Source organism: Bicyclus anynana, chromosome 16 (genome assembly GCF_947172395.1).
Source record: "Bicyclus anynana chromosome 16, ilBicAnyn1.1, whole genome shotgun sequence".
Taxonomy (NCBI): Eukaryota; Metazoa; Arthropoda; class Insecta; order Lepidoptera; family Nymphalidae; genus Bicyclus; species Bicyclus anynana.
The window spans coordinates 7,213,061-7,235,928 of NC_069098.1; the positions used below are offsets into that span (position 1 = coordinate 7,213,061).

The 22,868-nt window shown below is 35.3% G+C and overlaps 1 protein-coding gene across 1 annotated transcript in view; it reads left to right on the plus strand.

Annotated features, from left to right (window-relative positions):
• Positions 1-2,000: 2,000 nt before the first annotated feature.
• Positions 2,001-22,868, plus strand: part of LOC112050759 (semaphorin-2A) — a 300,945-nt gene continuing 280,077 nt past the window's right edge. The window contains exon 1 of the mRNA XM_052886353.1: positions 2,001-2,036. The gene's annotated coding sequence lies outside the window, so the exon portion shown is untranslated. The remainder of the gene's footprint in view (positions 2,037-22,868) is intronic.

Genomic DNA, 22,868 nt, shown 5'->3' on the forward strand with positions numbered 1-22,868 from the left:
ACCCTTTTATTTCAAATCCATATATGTGGGATATCCAGGGTGGATTCCAAACAGCCAGTCCGCCATCTTGGGAAGGCCGCATATTGGATGTGTTGTTTGTTTGTTGTTGTTGACGTTTCTTAGCTCGTCATGTATTGTCATCAGAACTCAGAGAGTGTGCAAAATTTTATCCTACACGAAGACCGGGAAGTAGGTCAAATTAAGATTCCAAGATTTGTTTTGCCTACATAGTTAAATTGATTGGGGAGGCCGCCATATTGGATTTGTAATGACTTTTTTAGCTAGTCATGTATTGTCATTAGAACTCAGAGCGTGTGCAAAATTTCATCCTAATCAAAAACCGGGAAGTGGGTCAAATTGAGATTCCAAGATTTTATTACATACACAATTACAAGTGAAGCTAATTTATAGCGTGTAAAAAGTGCTATCATCTCGAGACCAGTTTAGTCACGAACTCGACAGATTTCTTTAGAAGGAACATCGTAACTTTATTAAATAACATGTAAGAAAATTCCCAATACTTCGGGAACATTCTGTTAAACAAAACACGAGCGAAATGTATTATTCAATATCGGATACTGAAAAAACAATAAGCGAGTTGCCGATTTAAAAGATTTTCTCAAGTCTTTTATCTCGGGCGGAGAGATATGAAAGAATTACCAAGAATCCTGAACACTCGTTAACTGAGTTGTCCCATGTCGCTTCGTGGACGTGGCCAAACAAAATGTAATTTTCCCCCCAGCGTAGTTACGTGACCCGGCGAAGATATAACGCTTTTATTAAATTATTTAAGCTTTCATAAGAAACTGGTACGGATATATGAAATTAATGGTACGGTACATATAGCGGGATTCGATCGAACTGTTATAACGGTATCTACGCGACTGTATGCAATTTTCTTTTTTAAACGACTTCGAAAAAACTTCGACGCGTATATTTTTTTTGTGTTAAGTCGGTGTTGTGTTAATTTAAGCCGTTTCTGAAAGAACTACATGAAAGAACACTGGCTGAAAAACCTAAATCATTGTGAAATTATTACATGGCTTGAATAAATACATCATAGACTAGCACCGCCTTCAAACTGATCATCAGTTAGTACATAATATGATATGTAGATCTAAGAATGATAATATTTTTCGGTTTTTAGTTTAGTCAGTATGGTTTATGTTTTTGAAGTCGGTTGAATTTTTTTTTATTTTTGTCTCATTTTCGTTTAATATAGTATTGTAATAAAGAAATTACGTACCAAACTTATACGTTCGCGCTTATATTTAGACGTTATTATTAAAAACGAATAAAATCTTAAAACAAAACCTAAACAATAGTTTAATATTTTTAACAGTTTCTTCATTTTAATATCATACAAAAACTGAGAACAGCTATGATGAATGAATGGCTTGTTTTATTGGTCCACTACAATTGTAATCCTATTTCGTACAAAAGAGGATTCAGAGATTAGATCCACCATGCTGCTACGATGGGGCTTGATGGGTTTAATTAAAATAATGCTTCAATCTCGTAACTAGTACTATTAAAATTTAGAGGATCGTATCCGGGAATTAATAGTGTACGGACGATGCATGCAAAGCAAATATATATAAATATATATATTTGCTTTGCATGCACCGTCCGTCGAAAAAAATTCTCTTGTTCAGTCCCATAACAACGGAGATATTAAACCTCAAAAATATAATTTAGTACAAAATATACTTCTCACCAAAAAAAATCGAAACATTCCGCCCGAACAGTATTTGCGGACTGTTTCGTTTTTTTTGATCAGAAGTATAATAATATATAGTGCATAAAAAATAAAGAGTACCGCCTTAATTTGAGTTATCTTAAAGAGGGGAAAAGTATAATGCCTTGTTTTTAATTTCGACCCTTTCGAAATTTTTCGTAAATAATAATTTGGTCAATTTTCCCCATACAATTTCGGTTGCGTGCTCAAAGTTTTTATTACAATTTTATTGTTATTTAGGCGTGTTTGTTCCTTGTTTCAGATTAGATCGGCGGTTTTAAAGCAGCCGGGCGCTAATGTGAGTTTCTAAATTTTCCCTTGTTTATGTAAAGAAAATGTAATTGAAATTTAACTTTTTTACTGCGGGGACGGGGGATCAAAAGTTCGCACTGCATATGTACAAAGTTTTAGGGTCCAGTCCATCACGTTTGCTTAATGACAAATTCCCCTAACATTACGACAATGGGAAACAAAACTAGAGTCCGAGAAAGTTTTTAGAGGGAAACTCAGCGTCAACGGAAAGGTAGCCCGAAACTATGAGCGTTAAGTAACTTTTATGAGCGGCCTAGCCGTTTAACCAGAGTCAAGAGCTAATAGATTAAGAGACAGTGGATGAATTTTACATATTGCTAGTTTATTTACGAGTACATAGCCTTCTTGATATTAAATGTTTTAACTATCGATTACATTATGGGGTATACACATGGGGTACCCATAACATTTTCTATATTAATCTGCCATGAGTCTGTGAACCTCGGGCGATGTTAGGCAAGACGAGGTACATGTTAATGACTTACATGTCTACAGTGTCACGAACAACGAGGTCAAAACGCCCCATACCACACTGTAGTAAAAATTTTGTTCGGACCTTGCGGCTCGGGGTCTTTCGACCTCGTATTATCGTATTCGTATTAAGATAGGTATACCACGAAGTCCTGGTTTAATAGCACACTCTAAATATATATTCACCTCTTTTCTATTCTACACTGAAAAAAAGTTACTTTTTAAGTTGCCGCACCAGAAGTAGGATGCGGTACGAGGTCAATTGACCTCGTAGCACAGCAAACGTGTTAACCAGAGTCAACAGTTAATAGATAAGGAGACAGTGAATGAATTTGGGTAGATAGATAGCATTCTTGATATTAAATGTTTTAACTATCAATTATAACTTTATGGGGTATGCACAGATAAAAAAAAATATAATGATCTGTCACGCGTCTGTGAACCTCAGGCGATGTTAGGCGAGACGAGGTAGATGTTAATGACTTACATGTCTCCAGTGTCACGAGGAACCATACCTATTGCCTGCGGCTTCGTCCGCCGTAGGTTTTCCTACGATTAAATGTTTTTTTTATAATCCTGAGCTTAGTATAATGATCATAAAACGTAACAAATAAAATCACTTTCTGATTCATATCAGTATTAAGTTTTTAAGATACCTACTCTTTTGTCTATAATCATAATTCACCTACGACTAACTTTGAGACCATACTTTTTCTTTCCCATCCACATTGGCACAATTTTAGCCACAAAGTTTTTTGTCTAGGTACCCCACAAAAACAGTACATTTATCGTAGGCGCAAAGTTTCCCTAAGATATTTTCTACAACTGATTTTGTAAGTGGATATTGAGGTAATTATGCGGTCTCTTTGCCTATAACCACACTAACCTACTTCAACTACGACCAAGACCTGAGACCGAGCTTTTATTTCGCATGCACATTCCCAAATATTTAATATTTATATAATTTATATAACATTTATATAATTGGCTGGTGGGAGGTTTCGGCCGTGGCTAGTTACCACCCTACCGGCAAAGACGTACCGCCAAGCGATTTAGCGTTCCGATACGATGCCGTGTAGAAACCGAAAGGGGTGTGGATTTTCATCCTCCTCCTAACAAGTTAGCCCGTTTCCATCTTAGACTGCATCATCACTTACCATCAGGTGAGATTGTAGTCAAGGGCTAACTTGTAAAGAATAATAAAAAAAAAAAAAAGCCGCAAAGATTTTTTTCTACCCCAATACTTTTCCTAGACATGTTGTTTTGTGTACCCCTGACTACGTTTAAACAAAATTTAATGAAATACATGTAAAGTAGTATTTATTTATGCAGTCTCTTTGCCTATAACCGCACTACTTCACCTACGACGCACCTGAGACCGAGCTTTTTATTTCGCATCCACATTGCCACCTAATTTCAGCCGCAAAGGCTGAGGTGGGCTGAACTTTGTTGGGTGTCATAAATTTATTTAACGGCCCGAAGGCAATAAGAGGTGGAGTGTAAAAAGAAAAATACGATACCAACGTGCCTAGCCGTTATTGCAATTAAACAGAGGAAGTAAATCTTTCAATACGAGCGCCGTTCGCCTCCCGTTTCCTGCCTTAATTTATCGCTTTGTTTTAGTCAGCGTATCCCATTGACGGATTGCGATGTGTTTGATTAAAAAAGCTTAGCGTTTTTCAATCGTTATTCTATGACAAAGGTATGTATGGATGAAAAAAGTATTGTCTGTTAGAATAGAGGGATAGCGCTTTCAAACAATTGTTAGGAGTCGTACAAAGTAGATTAATACAATGAGCACAATTAAAAAAAAACATTAACATGATGTAACACACAATGGTGTTTGGCGGTAAAATTGAAAATCACAAGAAATTCTCGTTTTATTTTTATTGAATGCATTTCATTCAATACTAGCGGACGCCTGCGATTTCGTCCGCGTGGAATTCAATTTTTCACAAATCCCGCGGGAACCATCGATTTTTCTGAGATGAAAAGTAAGTCCAGAGTAATATCTATTTCTATTCCGAATTTCAGCCAAATCGCTTCAGTAGCCGTAGCATAAAAGAGGAACTAACATACTTACACACTTTCACACTTACACACAAACTTTCGCCTTTATAATATTAGTGTGATAGTTCTGTAAAGGTGCAAAAGTCAAGTGGAGGTTGAGCAAGCGTGTTTTAACTGATAAATTTGATCCTCTCGGACTCTATCAAAAGTTTTGGTAAGTTTGCATTCAATGCGTGCAAAACATGACATGACTACTGAGTAACATTTATTGCCTCATCTACCGGTAGATTAACCAACTGTGATAGATCTTCTACTTTAACTTGATTTAACTCGTTTCAAATTGTGAAAACAGATAAGAGTCTAATATTTGCTTTATTAGTCTCCATTAGAACAGCAACAAACGCTAAATCAAAGATAAGCAACAAACACATACGCACCTTTTCCGTATTTTCAAAGCATTTGTAACTACCTCTTTACAAAGCTGCAAAAGCGAGAGTAATTACCAGTTTTCCGCGCTCATTTTCCGCCATTCCACAAGGCTAAGGAAGCGAGTTTCGCGGCAGAGCACTGAAGGGACGAGTGTAAATTCAAAATATTGCTTAATGGCTCGCAAGCAGGCATTTCATTTTCCATTCGGGTTGCTGTGTAATTTAGCTGCGTGCGTAAGCGATGCGTGCTTTTTGTTTGTTAAACGCAAAAGTATAGAAAATTTCTTTTGGTATTTTTACAATGTACATTATAACAAGGGTTGCCACCAGTGCTAATTTTTGTTTCAAATTTTATTCAGATCCGTTCTGTCACACTGACGTTATAAATGGTGTAAAACTCGACTTTGTATTATGTAATTACATAGGCATAGTAAGACAAACGCTATATTAAAATACAATAAAAAATTTACATTTTACCATCGGTATTTTATTATTTTTTTCTAATTTATTTATTTAGTTATTTGTTTTTTTGTTTTTATTTTTTTACCAATGTTAATAAATTTAAAATTTATTACTAATAAAAATTTATAAAAAAAAAAAACTATTATTTAATTGTAAGTGTCATGCAATTACATTATTTATTTTATTCTTAATATATAATAGTATGTACGAATATGATGCTCTGGCATTACTTGTTTTGGAACAATGTGTTTTTATGTATACTTAATCATTATTATTTAACAAATAATAAAAACTTAATAATTTAATTCACATATATATAAATATCCCATTACTCAAACGGTGAAGGAAAATATCGTGAAGAAACCTGCATACCTGAGTATTTTTTTAATTTTTTTCTTAATAAATACGTGTGTGAAGTCTACCAATCCGCATTGGGCCAGCGCCAGCGTGGTGGTCTTTTAACCTAACCCCTCTCATACTGAGAAGAGGTTCGTGCTCTACAGTGAGCCGAACATAGGTTGTCAATGATGATGAACTATTGATTAACATTAGTAAAAATATATTTGTTGTAGTACAATACAATATTTTAAAAATGAAAAAATGCCTATAAGTGACAACCCTAAAACTGACGTTTTATTATTTGTTAATTCTAGTTTACAATACTTATTTTGTATTCATAATCTACACGACGTATCAATAAAGTTTTCCGGATATTCACATAATGAAGGGGGAGAATGGATTTAAATTTTGGAAATTTCATTTTCCTGTTTTAATAGAAAAAAACTTCAAAACGTCAACTCTAGGTATCTGGTTAATCATGTCATGTTTTAGAATTTTAACTACACAGAATTATTTCGACTCAGGTCCATAAAATAAATAATTAGCTAACAACATAGGATTGACAATCCCTGATAAGAAAATAATTTTAAAATGTATATAGGTGCTCGTATATACATTTAAACATTGAAATCCGCTCTATCGATGTAACAGAAATACATTTTTTAATCACCTTAGTGTATTATAAATTCATAACAAAATTCGTGGAGCCAACTGTACTCAAATCCGCATATCACTGGATATCTATTTAATAATTCTATTTATTTTTTCCGGTGCGAGGATTTAGGTAGCAGAATACTGGCTTTGTGCGTTTTTGACGGCCGTGGTGCAGTGGTTTGCGCGGATTTACAAGACGGAGGTCCTGGGTTCGATCCCCGGCTGGGCTGATTGAGGTTTTCTTAATTGGTTCAGGTCTGGCTGGTGGGAGACTTCGGCCGTGGCCAGTTACCACCCTACCGACAAAGACGTACCGCCAAGCGATTTAGCGTTCCGGTATGATGTCGTGTAGAAACCGAAAGGAGTGTGGATTTCAATCTATTCCTAACAAGTCAGCCTTCTTTCATCTTAGATAACATTATCACTTACCATCAGGTGAGATTGTAGTCAAGGGCTAACTTGTAGAGAAAAAAAAACGTCACTTGTATTCGGTGTGATTTTAATATTAGATGTGATTTACTAGCGCACTCGATAATTCCAAACCCATTCTAATTTTGTAGTCAAAGTTCAGATGTACGAGTATGTAATAAGGCTTTATGCACAATAAATAATAACTTTCATATATGTAAGCAGTAGCGTGCACTTTACAGATGCATAAAAGCATTACCTACCCTAAGGACTCAATACAAACCTATGTTGGATCACAGAATACATAGTTGAACAAGGAATTTTCCAAGTTTTACTTATAGTGCATACCCTAGTTAGAAACCTTGTGTACGCCACTGTCTGTAAGCGATTTACGATGCCACAGACACACAGATACGGAACAGTAAATATATCGATTCATAACTACATCGAAAATCGAATGCTTTAAGCCTCTACCCTCGTGAGGGTTGAGGTTCCTGGGTCTAATCCAAGGTTGGACTAAAAAGTATTTTGCGTTATTTTTTTTTTTATTGATGAGCACGTTAAGTCATCTGTCCCGTTAATTTCGTTCATCATTATCATTGACAGCTTATTTTTAACGGAATTTTAAGAGAGCTTAGACACATCACGCTGTTCCAATACAGCTTTTAGGGCTTAGAGTGTTTCATTATCATTAACATTTAATAATGATAGTTGCATGATTCACGTGATAACTACTTTTATTTGTATTATTACCTACTTATTACCTACTCTAACCCAACCCGTATTGGAGAAGTTATTGCGGTGACAGTGGCCTTCCTTGCAAAAGACTATTAAAATAATCTGACGACACTAATGTTAAATACCGGAATATACAAATTATTAAAAGTTAAGCTCTGTCGACAGGTAATCATAGTGAATCAGTGTTTACTCTTAGACCACGAGCTCGTGGCCGTATCATTACCTATAATAACATGGGTGCGGTGACCGATAACATCTTTCAGTGGGGCGTACACACCGTGGAATCGATACCGCATCGTATGAATATTTAATATATTTCTGTTACCTTGGTCCGAAGCGTCATACAATCGGCTAATTGAAATAGTTTTGTTTGTAAGTCCACTCCCCCCTAATTATAGATGATTGCGATACAAGTTCTGAAGTGTGTCACAAAGTATTTGTAACGAAAGACGTGACATTAACATTGATAGTAGTTTCACTTTTGTTTTTAAGTAACGCAGTGTTTGTAACTATAAGAGCGTTTTCACACTAGCGTGTAATAAGCGCGTGTTAACGCGTATAGACGCGTATTTTGTCAACTGCGCTTATAAGCTCTTCTAATTGCATGTTTTTGATTTTGATGTTTTCTCTGGATTTTCACCATAACGATCATAACTTGATTACACTAAAACTTTTTTCCACTTCAGAATGTTTAGTCTGTTACGATGTTTTGTATAACTCGCAAGTGCGAGTTTCGAATCACTTGTATCTTTCTCTTTCTAAAATACCGTGTTAGACAGAGAGAGATAGAGGTGAATTTGAGACTCACATTGTCGAGTTATAAAAAATCGTCACAGAATAGCGCTACTGATCTCAACGTCTCAAGTCCTATGTTGCTCCAATCTAAATTGTCAGAAAAAAAATATGAAAATTCATTTACTATACTTGACGGCCGCGTGGCGCAGTGGGTAGTGATCCTGCTTTCTGCATCCACGGCCGTGGGTCCGATTCCCACAACTGGAAAATATTTGTGTGATGAGCGTGGGTGTTTTCTAGTGTCTGTGTGTATTTATACATTATATAAGTATTTATATGTAGTATATAATTGTATATTAATATTATAATATCAACTATCTTAGCACCCATAATACAAGCTACTCTGTATGCTTACTTTGGGGCTAGATAGTGATGTGTATTGTTTAAGTATATTTATTTATATATATATACTGTACTATCGTAGTTGCAACAAAATGATCTTAAATGCAATAATTTTAAAAGTAACTAAACTAAAACCAGAGCTTTAATAACGAATCCCGTTTCACCTACTTATTTTTACGACGTGAAACATTTTATATCCTCTTCGCTGCTGAAGATTAAGCCGCTAAATAATTAGCAAGTTTTAATAACTTTTCCCGTAAAAAATGTAAAACCATGGCTTCTGGAGGTGAGCTTTTATGTGAAACTAGCGGATGCCCGCGACTTTGTCCGCGTGGAATTTATTTTTTCACAAATCCCTCGGGAAACAAGGATTTTTCCGGAATTAAAAGTTATAAAGATGTATTTTTGTTACTCTTTAACACCGCTACTACTGTAGCGATTTGTCTGAAATTTGGAATATAAATAGATTTTACTCTGGATTAACACATAGGCTACTTTTCATTCCGCAAAAATCCGTTGTTCCCACGGGATTTGTAAAAAACTGAATTCCACGCGGACGAAGTCGCGGACGTTCGCTAGTATCTAATAAAGACAATTAAGTAATCGGCATATAAATGGTGTGGCTGTATTACCTACATAATGATTTATGTGTTAATTGTTTAATATTGGCTAATTGTAATCGAGTTCAGTTAATTTTCGACGACTCTGTGGAATGTTGCAATTAATTATTTATGTTAATTCAATTAATAAAGCAATATTAACTTGATCAAGATTATTGATTATTATAATTGAATATTCGGAATCATATGTATAGATATTATAAAGATCAGACCTACTTCCTTAAAGGAGATTGGATTTGAAGCAGTCACCCGCCACGCTGTTCTAGTGCTGATTCAGTCTTGAATGAAAATAAAAGTGGCATAATACCAAAGAATCATTAAAACTAGCTGACGCCTCACGGTTTCAACTGCGTAGTTCCTGTTCCCATGAGTTCCGAATATGGGGATAAAATATACTCTATGACACTCACAAATAACGGCTTTCTAGTGCAAAAAGAACTAAAAAAAAGTTCAGTATATCCAGAGTTTGCCTTTTACAATACCACAAACTCTCTCTCTCTTTTTATTAAAGTATATATGACACATCTTGTAAATAAGCTATGAAGCTCAGAATGTAGTGAAATCAGTCTTAAATAATTGCTATATTTATAACAGTTCGTTCGTTATCAACTCCTATTAGGCTCACTGCTGAGCTCAAGTCTCCTCTCAGAATGAGAGGAGTTAGGCAAAGTCCAACACGCTGGCCTAATGCGGATTGGCAGACTTTACACACGCAGAAAATTAAGAAAATTATCTGGTATGCAGGTTTCCTCACGATGTTTTCCTACACCGTTTCAGACAAGTGATATTTAATTTCTTAAAATGCACACAACTGAAAAATTGGAGGTGCATGCTCCGGAATCGGAGGCAGAGGTCATATCCACTGGGCTATCACGCATCCATATCCGTAACAGTAATAAGTTCTAAGATGTGCCTTTGCCAAGATTAGGCAGTGCTTATCATACCAGTATCCAGGCTCGTCAATAACAGGTAATTCTGTGGTCATGTACAATCAAATGTGCCTAGTGGTTTGTAATTAAACCATAACTCCATGCATTATAATGTATGTAGGTATGAAGGATTATCTTAACTAGAATCTGATAAAGACAATCAAGTAATCGAGGCGTGAATGGCGCTTTATACGTATATCACGAGTTAATAGTTCGATTTCATGTAATTAAGTCGGACTCAATACAGGCAATGGTATGACGCAGCTGCATAACTGATTTACGCTAATATAATTAATCTGACACCTGAGGGTTGATTGATCGTTTTACAATAAACATATAGACATGCAGACATACATACCTACTTGTATAAGCTACTACATAGCTTTTATCGCGAGCTTTGTGCGCGGCGACCGAATCAAGAAATTCCGTAACGAAAATAAACTTAACACCCAAGCCGTGCATCAAGTTAACACATTTCGACGTTATCCTATCGACTCAACTGGATAAGTGGTGTGACACTGAGGAGCAAACCTTATTGAACCAGAGTTCGAAGTTTGATTTCAGCTCAACATTTTTTATTTATTTAATCTTTTATTTTGTATTCTTCAATAAAGAAAAAAATACTGCATAAATAAAATAAATTATGATCATCATCATATCAGCCGATGGACGTCCACTGCAGGACATAGGCCTTTTGTAGGGACTTCCAAACATTACGATATTGAGCCATCTGCATCCAGCGAATCCCTGCGACTCGCTTGATGTCGTCAGTCCACCTAGTGGGGGGTCGGCGTCCATCGGCTCTTCGAACTATGTGCCCCGCCAATTGCCACTTCAGCTTCGCAACTCGTTGAGCTATGTCGGTGACTTTGGTTCTTCTGCGGATCTCCTCATTTCTGATTCGATCACGCAGAAATACTCCTAACATAGATATATGAAATAAATAAATAATTATAATTCATTAAGTTGATAAAAAATAGCATTCCCGCGGCAGTTCCAGAATGCCACACGTATTTTTTTTTTTTAATTAAGGCTGTTAAGGAAGTTTAGAAAACCCTGATATAAGATTTTATTAACCTAGATATAGATATAGACATTTAGTAATTACCTTATCACCGGAACATAGCAATAGACAGAAAGTGCCAGAAATAAAAATTCTTGAAATTCCGTTTAATTTATTTGTTTTGTTTTTTTTTTGTACCAATCTTTAAGATTTTTCATTTTGGTGATCCTTTGGATAGCGGGAATGTTGTAAGTATTCTCTGGACATACTGAACCCATTTCGAAAATGCTTTTACCTTATTAGCCAAGCCACGTTATTTGTGAGTATCACAAGATATATTTTATCCCCGTATTTTCACGGGAACGGGGAACCGCGGGACGTCGGTTAGCTTTCAATAATTTGATATTATTGGGCTTTTATTATAAATATATTATGAAAATGAAAAAAAAGTATGAATAATATCCAATATGTATATTTCATCCACACATCCCATTGTTCGCACAGAGTTAATCCGAGAAGAGCTGCATTTTTGACTGGCGTACCGAATTCCCGTCGGTAAACAATGACATCGATAACAAACTTAACGTATGCATACTATGCAAATAACTATTATGTGTTCGTATGCAAATCTGGGAGCACAGGTGTGTGGTGTTTATCCAACTGATTTAATAACCGGCTCATCGCGAATCGAATCGGAGCAGGATAGTACTATCCCGAATACTAATGTGCCTCAATGCATTAGCGGAATAGACGGAGTGCAAACACTGTAAAGGGGAGAATCCAAGTAGGAATTGTGATTTGAATTTTGTCTTATTTGGTAGGGAATTTGGTATTCTTTCGGATATTTTATTGAAGTGAAAAGTTTTTGAGGGCACTTTTAGGTAGACGAAATTCTTATGAGTTTGCGTCACCGACATTCTTATGACTGGCGCACGCGCAGTGTGCTGCGTCTTACAGTGGAATTCATAGACGTTGTAGGAGCACCCCTAGGGAATCATTCACCCGCTGAGTGTCAAATTCTCAAACAAATAGAGGTTAAATATGACACTCAGGGGCTGAATGATCCCCTGGGGGTGCCCCTACAACGTCTATGAATACCATTGTTAGACGTTTCTTGGAGGGGTGAAATCTCGTGCGTTCGCGTCACTGACATGCTTATAGCAGTATATCTGTAGCAACTGACGTAATTCGCCGTTCACGGAGAATAAAATTGTAATGGCAAAAGTAAATTTTTCAGGAAAGATAAAAAACAGAATTTTGGCAATTGTTGACTAAGTAATAGACTCAGATAAAAGAATAAAGCTCAAATGGAAGCTAATTTTTATTGCTTTTTTTAAGCTTCATTGACAAAAGTCTAGATATAATCATGAAGCCATAAATTAAATAAAAAATAAAATGTTACCGAAAATAAATTATCAGTTTATTTCCGTAATGTCCATTACCATTTTATTCGCCGTACAGTCTAACCGGAATCCAATATTCTTCTCTACACTTACCGCTTCTATCTGTAGGTTAAAATCCTACAGAATAAAACGGTAAGTGCAAGTAATGATGAATTTCACGCACCGACGGTAAAAATTAGCAGATGAATTAGCACCTATAGATCCCAAAATTTAAATAATAGTAAAACACGTGTAATCTCAGTTACCATTTTATTCTCCGTGAACGGCGGTATAGTGGTAAAATTGTTAAAAAAAAACTCTCGTGCGAATGGGGCTAACGGGTAAGTGAAATTAATTAGATAAGAAGTGAGTGAAAAGTTCAATATGTATCAATTTCAGTACATTGTTGAAATAGTCTTTTTCTAAAGCATATCGGCGGTCTGTTGGCGGCAATTTCTTTTCTTACGTTTTGTAAAGATCTCATGTTTAAATTGTTGTTCTCCTTTAGTTGTCTACCTTTTTGATCAAGATTTCGATTTCTTCGGAATTGTGTATAAAAAGTAAAAAAATAAAATATATGTGTTTAAAATAAAATAACGTTACAATTAAAATATAATAGTTGAGGAATACCCTCATAACTTTAGCTAATTCAAATATACATAACAGAATGATAGAATAATTATATTACTGGTAACCTTCTGAAACAAAGTACCAATTAAATGGTGAACGATTTTTTTCAAATAGGCATTGAAAAGTTCTAGAGATTTCCTCCTATTTAATCGTACATACAAATATACAAATTTTGCACTCTTGCAAGTTTGTTTTTATGTTGACAATAAATGTCTACCTGACCTGTCTGTCTGATATTAAATAAAAATAATCAGCAGTTAAAAATTAAGTTCAAATAGTAGGTTGAACGCGCTAATCTTAGGAACTAGTGGTCCGATTTGAAAAATTCTCTCAGTGTTAGATAGCCCATTTATCGAAGAAGGCTATAGGCTATATATTATACTCATATACCTACGGGAACGGGAACCACGCGGGTGAAACCGTGCGACGTCAGCTAGTAATGGATAAGTATAAATCGATTTTCATAATGAGTACAAAATAATCGTGGTGTAATAAACAGAGAACTATCATTGTGCGTGTTATGTTAATGTGATAACATGGCGCAGGTGCATGGTGTTTATCTGACTGATTTAATACGGGCTCATCGGCAGAATGGGTGCCGAATTGTATAGCGATATCAATGTGCTGCAAATTACTAATAGAACATAAACTGTGAATAATAATAATAGGTCACATTAGAAGGCTCAGTCCATTCAGCGGGTGAATCAGTAGTATGGAAATCCCCAAAAGAACCGAAGTTAGTGATATAGCGATACCCACCAGGCAATTCTTCTGCACTCGTTCAAAACTCCTAGTGACGCCGCTGAGATCCCATTTAAAAGCCTACGGCAATTTAAAAGTTGACAAAGCGATAGTTGTTTACTGGATAAAAGCTATTTAATATACAGGGTGCTGGGACTCTAGCATTTTTAATTAATTTTTGGTAAAAAGTATAACTCTTTACCGAAAATTTATTAAAAATGCTCGAAGACCATGTGTGTGTAAGTAATATTTCTTTTGTAAATATATTTTAAAATGTGTCCCTTATACGCATCCTTATAATTATGACGTATCCAAACTTCAAAATTTTAAAATGCAAGTATAGATAGAGGCGTGTGTTACATGGATAGTCGGAATTATTTTTAGTTTTTATTTTTAGTTAAAAAAATATTAGTTATGAATCCTTGAAGTTATGAAAAATACTCCCCCAGCATCCTGTATATCCTCTAGCTAATGAAGAAGGTTTTCAATAAATGATACCTAATATGGTATTGGTCATATTGGTTGGTTAATACATTTTTACATTGGTCCCATAAAAATTTAAAGTTTTCTATCGTCATCAACCCATATTCGGCTCACTGCTGAGCTCGAGTCTCCTCTCAGAATGAGAGGGGTTAGGCCAATAGTCCACCACGCTGGCTCAATGCGGATTGGCAGACTTCACACACGCAAAGAATTAAGATAATTCTCTGGTATGCAGGTTTCCTCACGATGTTTTCCTTCACCGATTGAGACACGTGATATTTAATTTCTTAAAATGCACACAACAGAAAAAGTTGGAGGTGCATGCCCCGGACGGGATTCGAACCCACACCCTCCGGAATCGGAGGCAGAGGTCATATCCACTGGGCTATCACGGCTCTTAGTAAAGTTTTCTATAATTAACTTATTTCAGTAACCTGTTTGATGTCTGTCCACCAATGTCTGCACTATCATAGCTATGTGAGGTGTTTATTCAGCTAATATAATAAACGGGTCATTGGGAGGAATCTAATTGGAGCAGAATTGTACTAATAATCAATATACAGCACGTTAGAGGCATATTGCAAACATCACCTGATGATGGTAAGCTATCTATTTAACGTAGCATACGGTATCATATGTAACCATAACGAACAGTGTTTGGAACCCTCGTAACTTTAATTTTAAGTTTTCGTCTTTACTTAACACCACATCAATCATGACATAACTTGCAGTTTCAAATGTACTTATAAACTAAGCTTTTTGTACCATATTTGTCTGGCTTCTTTGGCACAATCATGCAAGTGTTACTTAGGATACTTAGTATGTTGTCGTTATCGATTATCATCCCTGTTTGAATGGTCCACTATAAGGCTACGCCAAAAGTTTTACTCCTCACATGAGAGGGAATATCAAGCTTTATACCCACCACGCTATAATGCAGGTGAACAACTACAATTTTCGCTAGCTCTGTGGGCTTATGATTTCAATAATGCAAAGTTTCAAACGCAAACAAGGATGCTTCGCAGTAAAAAATATGACAGTAGTATTTTCAGCTGGCCTATTCAATAATTTAGTTTTTATTAACAACCTAATATAATAAACTTCAAATCAAGTGATAAATGTCATCTACCCACTAAATGATATCCACGAAGGGTTGTCAGTGGGCACCGGATGACAGTTACATAGAATCTCAATTTCGATTAAGTCAAACTGGCATATTTTGCCATAGTTAACCCTAACACAAAATTGACTTTCATTTACTTTACTTTCCCTATACAATACTGATTGCTAAACTGCTACGGATAACCTCTGTCATAAATTGCCTTATAACTTTTCGTATTTTGTTTTGCTTTTTGACATTTATATTTTTTCTTTGTATTATTTATAATTTATTATATTTGTTATATTTTATAACTTCTCTCTAACCCTCGAAAACAATACTTTAATCATAGACTAGCTGGTTCCCGTTCACATAGAAATACGGGGATAATATATATAGCCTCGATAAATGGGCTATCTAACACTGAAATGTTTTTCAAATCAGACCAGTAGTTCTTGAAATTAGCGCTTTCAAGCAAACAAACAAACTCTTCAGCTTTACAATATTAGTATAGATAAAAGTCATTCTTTGATATTACTATCTATATATCATGCAAAATCTCATGGCGATTGATTAGCTAAAGCGTAAAAGCGTATCAAACAAACTCACTTTCGCACTCATAAAATTAGTATGGATAGCCAGACCAGAAAAAAAAATCTCCTATAACAAATAGCAAGGCATAAACTTTAAAATATACGTGTCATTTCCTCTCCTATCTATTTCCGCCCTGTTTTCGCGACTCGCTACATCAAAACTGATAAGGGAAGGGTGAATGCACGAGTGCGTCCAGGTACTTGGGGTAGTGATGGGCTCACTCGGTTCGTGTATTAAAATTCCACGTGGGTTCCGCGGTTATTGCATTTAGTAATTTGGTATGTTGTTCCTGTTTCTCTTTTATTACGTTCAGTGTACGTAACTATACACTAACATTATCTATACTAATATTATAGAGGTATAGTTTGTGGTGTTGTAGTAATATATGGGAAAATAAATTATTTTACCACTAGAAAGCCATGTTATTTATGAGTGTCATATTATATTTATATAGCTATATTTAATCATTGTATTCTCACAGGAACGTGAACTACGTGGGTGAAATCGCGGTGCGTCGCCTAGTTATAAGTCTACTCAGCTTTATCGATGAATAGTTTTCGCGTTAAATAATTTTGTAGTTCTCTTTATTCAATGTATATTCCGTTTAGTCATGAATGGTAATGACTTAGCATAGAATACATAAGTGATATCAAAATTATATTCATGTTGCATTTGAAATTCTTGTAACTTTAGTTTTAAAAAAATATACTTAAGCTTAGTTTATAATTGAATCGTTTTAAAGACAAAACGCTTAGTACGAGTCAGGGACATCACTCGCTTTGTATCGAGACTAAACAAAATAATTATATCAAACAAAAATCACATCAGTACCTATATGTAATAGACTGTCTACCAAAAAAATAAAAATATCACAGAAATAAGGTTCTTACTAAAAATGGCAATTCAAATTTTAATAAGAAGCGTTAATTGGAAAATTGGACCCGATGCCTCCGAGTGTCTAGACTTACCGAAACAATTAAAGCGAGCCGATTCAAAAATCGATTCTGCCCATCACTAGCGAGGGCTGAGGGGGAGTGATGAAGCCTCCGCACGGTGCAGGAATACCAACGTGATTAATGGATTCCGACCGGCGCGGTAATGATAATGACCCCAGCGACTGAATCATCGGAATCAATGCTGAGCAATCTAAAGTCCACTTTGCGATTCGAACGCTGTAATGAGCGCCCTTTGATTTAGTTGTTTAGTTTGTTATTCGTTAGCGGGGATTCCGTTAGAAAAATTGTAAACAGACACGCTTTCATCTCGCGCCAATCAGTATTCGGAATTGAGAAATTGCGTTCTACACACTTGGTTGCAATTTTTTTCAGGGTTTTTTAAATTTTATTAGCGAATATTTTTTCAAATAATATGTGAGGTATACTAAAAGTTAAATAAAATATTGCCCTCTTTAACAGAATACTAAATTGCAAAACGCACAAGATTAGAGAAGCACACCAAAAAATAGAGAAACACCGTCCTACTTTGTTTATTGCTATGTTCATCATCATTCATCATTAACAGCCGATGAACGTCCACTGCTGGACATAGGCCTCTTGCATGGACTTCTAAACAAAACGGTATTTTACTTTCTATGTTAATAATCGTATTTAGAGCATTAGCAAGGATCTTTATTACAGAGCCACAGTGACTCATTTACCACGCTTATAGCTGCCATGCTATATAAGTGAGTTTTAGTCTGAATAGTGTTTTAAATAGTTGTTAAATTTTCTCAACTAATTAGCGGCTACAAAGTAAGTCATTGTAGGGGATGTTCCTAGCCTGTATATCTATTTCTGTTTTGTTATGAAGTTTTCTATTGCGAATAAAAGCTATATTTAAGTACTGTCAAAAATACCATTGTCCAATTTACAATTTACAAGAAATCGGCGCACCGCCATAATATTATTCGCTTACAAAACAAACATAACAAATTGTTCTCATCGCCTATTTGTCTATTCTCTTTTACGTTTACGTTATCACACTGATTTGTTAGAAAATTTACCACTTTACATCAAAACTATGTTAACTTTTTCAACTGGCTTTAAAAAAATAACTTGAATCCAACCTCCAAGATATCAGCGCGCCGCCATATTGGTCGCTTAAATATAGGAGTTACTGAAACGTAGCAATAAATGGTGAGAATATCCACCGTCAGCTCCATACTCCATAAGTCAGCTGGATGGGATAAGCCGTAAGTAAATCATTGCGCGATGAATGCGCGCCAGAACGAGGATTGCTGATAACGATTAAATATGGCGACCGCTTATATTCGATTCGCCATAATTTCACTGGAGAAATGCTAATTCAATAGGAAATCATGGCATTATTCGAACTGTGAATATAAACCCAAAAACCTTTTTGAACAGTAAGTTGTTCAAAAAATATCAAACGGACTATTTTATGTGGAAAATAATATTTTATGAAAAGTAGATGTAGGTGGTGCTGAAGTAGAAAACATTAATGTTTTTTTTTTATTTCCTATTTCCTACCCTCCGATTTCTATGTTGTTATCTTTTTCATTTATGTGTTGAAATTAACCAAGCTCTTCCACATTTTTAATTTTATTGATTTACAGTTTTTTTTGGCGTTCATTAAACTTACTTTCTTATTTTTTTACTTGTCAATGTCACTAATGTAACCAGGTACCAAATTGCCCTACTATCTTCTACGAGGTACGAGGTATGAGGGTGACTTTTTCAACCACTAATTCTTCATCCAATTTCCGGTGACAATTACAGAATTGAATAATTCCCTACAGTTATTAGCCGGTGCTATCATGACCCTATAGGCTCAATATCCAAACACGATTAACTGAAAATAAATGTCGTATTGATAAATCGGTCGGAGCTAACTGCTAAATAGCGTGTGACTAATGATGTCGGCCGAACAATGAGCTGTGCCTTGTACCGATGCACTTGTGTTCGTTGCAAGCCTGACGGAGTTGTTTGGTTTGTTGTCAAATTGTCCGGAACACATTTTTGTTGCACGGATACCTTGTCGCTTTGTAATTTGCAGTATGCTATGAAGCTTTAGCAGTAAGTTGGAATTTGTCAAGCAATTCAGATTGTTTGTTGGTCAGTAAAATAATCGTTTCCTGAACGACTATCTTACGGTATTTTTGGAGTATATAAGAATAGATTTTTCATATATATAGCCCCCGGTATGACAAAATAAGGGCTGTAAAATTTGATGAACGAATGACAGCGTTACGTTTTTTGTGCGCTACCTATTTTGCGCACCTTTCACAGTACATCTCAGCGCACCTGCCCGCACGCATGTGCACGCTTGCGCACGCCGTATTTATAAACATATAATACTTTCCGGTCGCAACTTAACTAGGCAGCCTATGTAAAACGTGTCAATGGGAATGTTTTTATAGTTTATTTCTCATCCCAAGTAAATAACAGATGAGAGTATATATTTCTTATGCCGGAGCTCGTACTATATAACGGTGACGGCATATTTTATTTTGTGCAGCAAACGTCACCTGTCACGCTCAATACTGCAGTAAAGACGCCACGAGCCACTTTTTTCGTACTCACTGAACTGTTGCAAACGAAATTGTAAATACAGAAATTGTGAAATTTCTAGAAACATTTTATAGTAATTTAGTATCGTACGCTTTTGAACACATTTCACTGCAGACAGTTAAATACCGAGTGTGGTGATGTGTGAACTTATATATTTTTCAGAACAAGATTGTAATGTTTTGCTTGGTTAACATATTACGTATTTCATGAGACCATGGGGCCTTGGTTCGCGTCCCAGACTTATGGCCTATAGGATATGTAATTCTTGGAAAGCTGGTGAAGTACACTCTCTTGCGTTAGGAGAGCTACAAAAGTAAGGTGTAGTCAGTTCGTTATTAATGACATTTGACAGATATCGTTAAATACTTACTGTTAACGCCAAAGTATGGCTTATTGATAGTGCGGACTTTACCTAATTATCAATTTATTATCTGTGACCATGACTTGTTTTGTATAACTTATTTATATTGTCTATGACAAATCTGTATATATACACGAAATTAAAATTTAACGGATACTCCGCTGCTAACATTCGAAATAGTCGTTTTTCTTCTCTCCTTTTGTGATCCTGCAAATATTAAAAAGAGATCCTGTAGTCAGGATCTCATTGTGTGAATTTAAATAATTTACACTTTCCATTAGCATCCTATAAATAGCATACGCATGCAGCTGGTTAGCTTTACAGTGGGCCATCCATACTTAATATTATAAAGAGGTAAAGTTTGTGGTATTGTAAGGGTTAATCTCTGCCGCTTTTGAAAATTCTTTTACTTCTAAAAAGCGCCGTTATTTGTTAGTGTCATAGGCTATATTTTATCCCCGTATTCTTACGGGACCGGGTACTACGTGACAGAATCCGCGGGGAGTGGGCTACTTTTGTTTACTTTTGAGTACAAATTTAAAATTATTAAATGCATAATATTAATTATAATATATTATGTATATGCTCTTAAACTGAAGCAACTCTAGATACTTGGATCATTAGATTAGATTTCTTATAAATCAAATTATTTCCAAAAATGCGTGTGTTGCTAATGATGGTCATAAAGGCATCCATATCCGGACAAGGTAACTGCCGGTTACCATCCAAAGTATAATAATTATTATGATGGCAATAATGATCATGATCAAATGTAGTAAATGGAGGAACTTCCAAAGTTAAACAAAACACAATTCGGTAAATATATCGTTAGTAATGGACAAGTTTTCGTATTAGCAACATTGGTTGCGTTTATGGGCCCTTTGCATGCAACTGTTGTGGTAAATATTTATAAAATTGCTGCAATGTTTTGGAGACGAGTTACAGGAAGCCTAACTGTATTCTGAGTTTTAGTATTAATTAAAGTACTTTAATTAGGTACTATAAACATCCAGTTACTTCGCCAGGTGGTTTATTATTTATAATCTTAGATCATCTTCGATGCTCTACCTATGTTATTATGAATTAATTAAAATCGTTGGTTAGTAACTTGTTTACTAAAATAATTTAATCCCACAGTTAATAATGTTTTTCTTACATTATAGTAGGTCACAGATCTACCTACATACATAAATGCAGAAATACAATAATTTTAAATAAATTGAAATATTTATTCCGTAATTGGAAATAATAATTAGATTATTAATTATTTATCATGTATAGTTGCAAAAACTTTGGTAAAGAGCCTAATTTATAATGATAGTATTTTATAAATATCATTTATACACTCGGCAAACTCGGTAAACTCGGTAAAATAAATAAACATAACATTATGATATTCAATGGCAGTAATAAACGAAAAGTGATGATTGAATAACCAAAATAACCAAATAGATTTTGCAGCAAGTAAACACAACAGAATTTGTTTATGATCAAACCCAATCACTTAATTAAAACGTTACTCGTAGGTTCTAATATTCGGAGGGTACAGCAAATATAGGCGCTGAGCTGGGAATATCTACTAGTCTCAGAGACTACGGCAAAAAATATTACATTATGTAAACACAGAACATAAGGCACCCTGATGTAAACATTTAATATTGCGACCATTATGGAGTTTTAGTTTATTATAAGATAATGGTGATAATAGTTAATCAAAAACTTAAAGTTACGAGGGTTTCACAGCGCCTTGGACCGAGAAGAGCTTACAACGAACTCAGCCAGGTTTTACTTTTTTAGTTTAATACTATTTAACAATAGATATTTAAGTAGGCAATCAAGAAATACATTTAATTTCTAAGCTGTTTTGTTATTTAAAAAATCATTAATACTATAATACAACTTTTCTGTAAGCATCACGTCATCAACCCATATTCGGCTCACTGCTGAGCTCGAGTCTCCTCTCAGAATGAGAGGGGTTAGGCCAATAGTCCACCACGCTGGCCCAATGCGGATTGGCAGACTTCACACACGCAGAGAATTAAGAAAATTCTCTGGTATGCAGGTTTCCTCACGATGTTTTCCTTCACCGATTGAGACACGTGATATTTAATTTCTTAAAATGCACACAACTGAAAAGTTGGAGGTGCATGCCCCGGACCTGTAAGCATGCGTTTAATAAAAACTTTGAACTTATTAAAGTTGTCCTAGAAGTGCTCTCGAGATCGTCAACATAATATTTTTAGCTAGCGTTCTCAAAGATCTAGTTTGGTTAAGTATCACAGCTTTAGCCACCCTACAGATCAAGATATATAGATAAGTAATGTACCTAATTTAAATGGACCATCATTGAATAGAGAATAGAGATGCAACAACAATAAACATGAAGACAATGCTAAATTATTAAAGAAAATATTATTATAAACCATAAGTTTTACATCCAATAATTTTTGAAAAATTGACTAGTACCTAGGAATATTTATAAAGATGATGCACTGTATACTCCATAACTCAACAACCATTCTTTGCATTGCTGGACAGAGGAATTTTGAATTACTTAATTGCAAAAAACGTTTCTGGGTTGGATTTTAACTGTTCAGCAAGACGTTTCGTGATGAATGAAAGAAAGATGTGTTTGGTAATTTTTGGTGGAGTTCAACATAATATATATTACTTGTTTAATGAAGCAATATCATATCTAGTACCGCAGGCTCTTGTACTATAAGGCAATGCCGGGGTACCTATCAGTTTGCGATGCATCCGGCAGTCAATGGCGGTGTACATAACATACCACAGAGACGA